We start from the raw sequence: 6,884 nt of genomic DNA, 5'->3' as shown, positions 1-6,884 counted from the left end.
ACTGCTTAGACCACAGAAAATATCACGTCACTCATTTCAATCACTTTGCAATACTCAATTGAAAAACATAAAATATATGAAATACCACAGTATACTGAACATATTTAAAGTCGAGACACTTAAGGCACATAGAACAAATTCTCTAAGTATTACTTACGACCAGGACGAAGTAGAGAACGACTGACAGCCTCATGGTGCAGCTGAATGCTCTGCAGCTTCCAAAAACTCTAACACCAACTGTATGCGTTCAACTGAGGTCTGCAGGGATCGTTTTGTGCTCCGCCTTATATTCACTTATAACTTACAGCGGCGGCGAACAACATACACTGCTACATACATTGCTATTCTTAAGGTCTAAAATCTAACTAGTTAATACACTTATCTCTCCTTTTAATACTGGGGATCACCAGAATGTTCGCTCGTCTACTTTTTCGTCACCAGTGGCTTAAAACCTACATTACCCTTAGGGCACACGGGATAATCCTACATACAGTAGCAGTAGTGAAGTTTCTTGTGTCCGTCTAGCGTGCACAACTTCTGGGCGCTGTTTATGTTTACGAGCGCAAGATTAATTGTTGGCGGGCCGTTCTTATCGCAAACACATTTGCATGCCTTTTACAGTTTATTGGCAAGCTTTTACGTCCGTCCTAGGCCTTCTTCGTCCTTTTGCTATATCATCTGCACCCATTACTGCACCTGCACCTTTTTTGTGGTCACGAATAAAGCGAGTGTTGTCCTGCGGAATGTGAGGAACCTGGGCCGTGTAGGGCATCGTCATGTGCGGCGACAGCTATGATGGTCTCCAGCATCTTGCATACTACAGAAGTCAAACTAATCGGCCGGAATTTGCATCTCCGTGACTTATTCCCTTTCTTATAATAGGTACTACATTTGCCTGCCTCCATAACCTAGGTACCTCACCTTGTCTAGTGATTCCCTGAATACCTCAGCAAATGGGCTCGGTAGCTCACTCTTGCTCTCCTTCAGTACTCCAGGGAAGGTGTCATCTGGCCCTTTTAGTCGTTTTTAACTTATATGATTCTTTAATGAGTGTCCTTGCTTATGACGCTATCCTTCAGTTTGTGTATTTCCTGTTCCCTAAAAACCAGTTCTACCTGCGCGTCCCTCCTGTGTCTTCCGTGGAAAACATTGAGAGCAAGTAGTTAATTACAGAGTTCCTCTTCACTATCTATTATTTCCCATCTTGATTTCTTTAAAGGGCCAATTATTTTTTTTTTCTATTCTTAGTACTGTATAACTGAAAGAACAACTCCCTATGGGTTATTTTTTGTTTCGCTTACTATCTTCATTTTGTAGTCTATATTAGCAGCTCTTACATCTTCATTTTTCTTCACACTCAGAGCCAGCTCCTTATATTTTCCTGTAAGCTCTACCTCACCCTGCTTAATCTTTTTGTAGATACTCCTTTTGAAACTTAAATACCCCTTTTAAAAAATAAACCTACATAGATAATATTATGCTTTCTGAAACCTAGACATAATTTTTTAAACCTAAGCCTAGAATAGTATTTAGAGTGACTAACCTGACCACTACCACCACCACCTCCCTTCACAACTCTAACATATTGATTTGTATTTCACGTTATTTCTGCAACTGCCTCGAAATAAAAAAAAAAAATCCTTTAATCTAGCTTTTAATAAGGTAAAACTGAAAAACGATTTTCATATTTGAAAAAAAAAGTAACTTTTTGCCTCGAACTTTTGGTTTTGGAGAATTTTTTGTTATTTATTTATTTATTTATTTATTTATTTATCTTATTTGCAAGGGTAGTCAATTTTTTTTTTTCACGCGATTACTCTTCATTAACTGTTTCACAATAATCGAAAAAAAAATATTACTTTTTATAATCCAAGTTTGTGGTTTCATTTGGGTTTTCTTTTGGTTTTGGTTACGTAAAATTGAAAACAATCCTTATATTTGAACAAAATACTCGTAATTTCTCTTCATTAAGAAACAGTTCAGCAGATTGTACGAGTTGTTTCTTTCTACTGTTTAGTCCTTTGTCTCTATAGTAGTAGTAATAGTAGGAGGAGGAGGAGCAACAGTAAGAATAAGAAGAGAGGGAGGAGAAAGAGGAGGGAGAGGAGAGCAGAACAAAAAAAAAAAAGAAAAATCAGCATTAGCGGCAATAGTAGTAATAACAACATTAACATCACTATTCTAAAACAATATTATGCTATAAAGTTTAATGATAAATGAAAAAGAAAGGAAGATAAATGTTGATCCGTACAGCGATAAATCCCCAAGTGTCTGTCGCCGATGTGAAGGCGTGAGCATCAACATCTTTTTTTTTTTCATTATGTAGGAGGGACACCGGCCAAGGATAACAAAAATCCAATATATATATATATATATATATATATATATATATATATATATATATATATATATATATATATATATATATATATATATATATATATATATATATATATATATATATATATATATATATATATATATATATATATATATATATATATATATAAACCCACTGAGATGCCGGTCTCCGAATAGTGTCCGAAGCGGTAGTCAAAAATTGAAGGATAAGTGTCTTGAAACCTTCGTCTTGAAGGAGTTTAAGTCATAGGAAGGAGAATATACAGAAGCAGGCAAGGAGTTACAGAGTTTATGATGAATGATTAAGAATACTGGTTAACTCTTGCATTAGAGAGGTGGACGGAATAGGGGTGAGAGAAAGAAGAAAGTCTTGTGCAGCGAAGCCGCAGGAGGAAGGGAGAGGCATGCAGTTAGCAAGATAAGAAGAGCAGTTAGCATGAAAATAGCGGTAGAAGATAGCAAGAGATGCAACATTGCGGCGATGAGAAAGAGGCTGAAGACAGTCAATTAGAGGAGAGGAGTTGATGAGACTAAAAGCTTTTGATTCCACCTTGTCTAAAAGAGCGGTATAAGTGGAACCCCCCACCCCCTCCGCAGACATGTGAAGCATACTCTATACATGGACGGATAAGGCCCTTGTACAGAGTTAGCAGCTATGGGGAGGGGGCGTGAGAAAAAACTGGCAGAGACGTCTCAGAACACCAGAAGCTGTTTTAGCTACAAATGAGATATGAAGTTTCCAGTTTAGATTATAAGAAAAGGACAGACTGAGGATGTTCAATGTAGAAGAGAGGGACAGTTGAGTGTCAATGAAGAAGAGGGTATAGTTGTCTGGAAGGTTGTGTCGAGTTGATAGGTGGAGGAATTAAGTTTTGAGGCATTGAACAATACTAAGTTTGCTCTGTTCCAATCAGAAATTTTTGAGAGATCAGAAGTCAGGCATTCTGTGGCTTCTCTGCGTGAATTGTTTACTTCCTGAAGGGTTGGACGTCTATGAAAAGACGAGGAAAAGTGTAGGGTGGTATCATCAGCGTATGAGTGAATAGGGCAAGAAGTTTGGTTTTGAAGATCATTGATGAATAATAGGAAGAGAGTGGGTGACAGGACAGTACCGTGAGGAACATTATTAATAGATTTAAGAGAACAGTGGCCATCTACCACAGCAGCAATAGAACGGTCAGAAAGGAAACTTGTGATGAAGTTACAGAGAGAAGGATAGAAGCTGTATGAGGGTAGTTTGGAAATCAAAGCTTTGTGACAAACTCTATCGAAAGCTTTTGATATATCCAAGGCAACAGCAAAAGTTTCACCAAAATCTTTAAAAGAGGATGACCAGGACTCAATAAGGAAAGCCAGAAGATAACCAGTAGAGTGGCCTTGACGGAACCCATACTGGCGATCAGATAGAAAGGTTTTGGAGTAATAGGTGTTTAAGAATCTTCCTGTTGAGGATAGATTCAAAAACTTTAGATAGGCAGGAAATTAAAGCAATAGGACGGTAGCTTGAGGGATTAGAACAGTCACCCTTTTTAGGAACAGACTGAATGTAGACAAACTTCCAGCAAGAATGAAAGGTAGATGTTGACAGACAGAGCTGAAGGAGTTTGACTAAGCAAGGTGCAAGCACGGAGGCACAGTTTCAGAGGACAATAGGAGGGACCCCATTAGGTCCATAAACCTTCCGAGGGTTTAGGCCAGCGAGGGTATGGAAAACATAATTGCGAAGAATTTTAATAGGTAGCATGAAGTAGTCAGAGGGAGAAGGAGAGGGAGAAAGAAACCCTGAATCATCCAAGGTGGAATTTTTATCAAAGGTTTGAGCGAAGAGTTCAGCTTTAGAGACAGATGTGATAGTAGTAGTGCCATCTGGTTGAAATAAAGGAGGGAAAGAGAAAGAAGAAAAGTTATTGGAGATGTTTTTGGGTAGATGCCAGAAGTCACGAGGGGAGTTAGATCTTGAAAGATTTTGACACTATATTAGTGAATGAGTTTTTTGGCTAGTTGGAGAACAGACTTGGCATGGCTCCGAGCAGAAATATAAAGCACATGATATTCTGGTGATGAAAGGCTCAAGTACCTTTAATATTAAACCAATGTTTGGAAGGTTTAGGTCGAGAAAGAGTGAGGGTTGTACGCCTCCATGCCAGACACTATCACCTCTATCATGCGCTCGTCACACAGAGACAGGTCTCTGTCACAGAAGCAGTGGTCATTCCAAGGAAAATCAGCAAAATATCTTCTCAGGTCCCCCCAACTAGCAGAGGGAAAACGCCAGAGGCACCTCTGCTTAGGGAGACCTTGAAGAGGGATTGGAGCTATAGGACAAGATACAGATATAAAATTGTGATCAGAGCAGCCCAACGGAGAAAATAGAGTAACAGCATAAGCAGGATTAAAGGTTAGGAAAAGGTCAAGAATGTTGGGCGTATCTCCAAGATGGTCAAGAATGCGAGTAGGGTGTTACAGCTGTTACCATTTGCAAAGGAGGGGGGGGAGGTGATGAAGTGAAGATAAAGGGGAGGAAGTGAAGGAGTGATGATGAGAAGGTAGAGGAGAAGGAGGGAAAGTCAGTCGTGAGGGTGAGGATGACGATATTTGCACTCTACGCAATAGGGACATAATGAACCCTTGTGATGGTCGGGTGATGTGGTGCTCGCGACACTCCTAACGGCAGAAGGGTGATCGCCACCACCACACACCCATCTGCGTTCTACACCCGTCGCCAACGCTCATTCACAAAGTCCTCAATACGTTAAGTATACAATAGATTAATTGTGCAATAGATGGTGCAGTAGATAGGACGTAATGACATTTGTAATGAGTAGCTGAAACTGATTATACAGATGTGTAGAGCGGGGATCGGTAAAGAAACTTCAAGACAGGTGCCGTGAGTTTATTTGGGGGCGCTGTTCACAGGCGCAGTTAGATTCCCCAGACACGGTCACAGCAAGTATACAACAGAGGCCTGCCAACAACCAATTAAGTGAATACGAAATCCTACACGAATTTAGCGGACACATCACAAGTTATAATATAAACATGGTCTGGAAATGTTATACTAATCCAACTCCATAGAAAATCATGTTTCTATCAAATATCACCAACAAGGTACATTCACAATAAGTACTTAACAAGATCACCCAAATACTTTTAACTGTAATCACATACACTTACATGTTCATCAAAGTTAATACTAAATAAATATATCATAATCACAATACATCATAATCACAATACTATCATAATACAAAGTGCTTACCCAAACTCCAGGTGGTGCTTAAATCACAATAAAGGAAAACCATTGCAGGCGTGAGTGTGTGGTGTTTTAGGTAGGCGTCCAGTCAGCCGAATGACCGAGACCGTGGCAGTACCCAACGATTTAAACCGCATTACTGGAACCTACCTCGAACTTCTAATGGTGTATCTATGTACTCCTACAGATGTGATGGTACAAGAAAAAAATGTTTATGGTGTTAAGCGTTTTATGTGATTACAGGCTTGACCGGACTCAGAATAAACTGTACCTTGTGTAGCATTTTGGTTCATTACACCTGTTATAACGAGCGGCGCCATCAGGCCGTCACAGTCAAGCGTAAAGACTTTAGAGCAGGGGTGTCAAACTCAAATCCTGTCGAGGGCCACTTGGTTATGGTCTCGAGGGCCATCAAAGATTCGTAATTACTTATTGGCAAGACTGAAGATTACAACTTATTTTGCTGGTCATCCTGGTTTACCAAAAATACATTATTAAGGTAAAAGGTAAAAGTTATTATGTCTTGTCTTAACAGTTTAGTTACATTTTCCTCGGTTATAACAATTATAGTAACTCGAGTTGTAGCCGCACCGGCTGGGCATCAATTGGCTCTCAGGTGATCTGTTTTACTGATCATACCCATCATCGTAGGGTCGAGGAAAGGTAGTTCTCTCTCTCTGACGTTTATTGATGAGGTAGGCATGACCATAAGAACTGCGAACAAGTTCTCGGTCTCAATTTCTTACAAAATAATATTATACACTGATATTAAACACTTTCAACATATTACAGTATTCATTAACAATACATGCAATCAACTTGGCACTATGACAATCAGTTTTTACTACAAAATTAAAGTATTTACCTCGGTCACCATCCTGCCCTTCTTTGAGCGTGACTTGGCCGTGAGTGACACCGGCAGGCGACTAGGGGGGGTAATCACGCTCTTCTAACAAGTGAGCATCGGCTTTGGTGCTTCATATAGCATTGAATACTGATAATTACACATATTACACGTTTTCATGCAAATAGAAAACTATTGAATATTTCACTTATGATTACCGAGGAATAATGACGTGAGGTACATACGCTTTACGTACAGTAACACGAGTTGAAAAATCTTTTGTCACCTCGCGGGCCACTTAACACCATCCCGCGGGCTACATTTGGCCCGCTGTTCATGAATTTGACACCCCTGCTTTAGAGGTCCTCTACAGACGGCCACTCCACCGCCCTCCTTTTTCGGGAGACGGGACGGACACGCGTCAGG

General features: G+C 39.8%; 1 protein-coding gene across 1 annotated transcript in view; it reads right to left on the bottom strand.

Annotated features, from left to right (window-relative positions):
* LOC135110210 (beta-ureidopropionase-like) overlaps positions 1-5,768 on the bottom strand; it is a 34,075-nt gene extending 28,307 nt beyond the window's left edge. Inside the window, exon 1 of the mRNA XM_064022263.1 lies at positions 5,621-5,768. The gene's annotated coding sequence lies outside the window, so the exon portion shown is untranslated. The remainder of the gene's footprint in view (positions 1-5,620) is intronic.
* Between the last annotated feature and the right edge of the window lie 1,116 nt (positions 5,769-6,884).

The sequence above is a fragment of the Scylla paramamosain genome, chromosome 20 (assembly GCF_035594125.1).
Source record: "Scylla paramamosain isolate STU-SP2022 chromosome 20, ASM3559412v1, whole genome shotgun sequence".
Classification (NCBI taxonomy): domain Eukaryota; kingdom Metazoa; phylum Arthropoda; class Malacostraca; order Decapoda; family Portunidae; genus Scylla; species Scylla paramamosain.
Note: the sequence above shows the minus strand (reverse complement) of the source record. Positions and strands in the feature narration are given on the sequence as shown.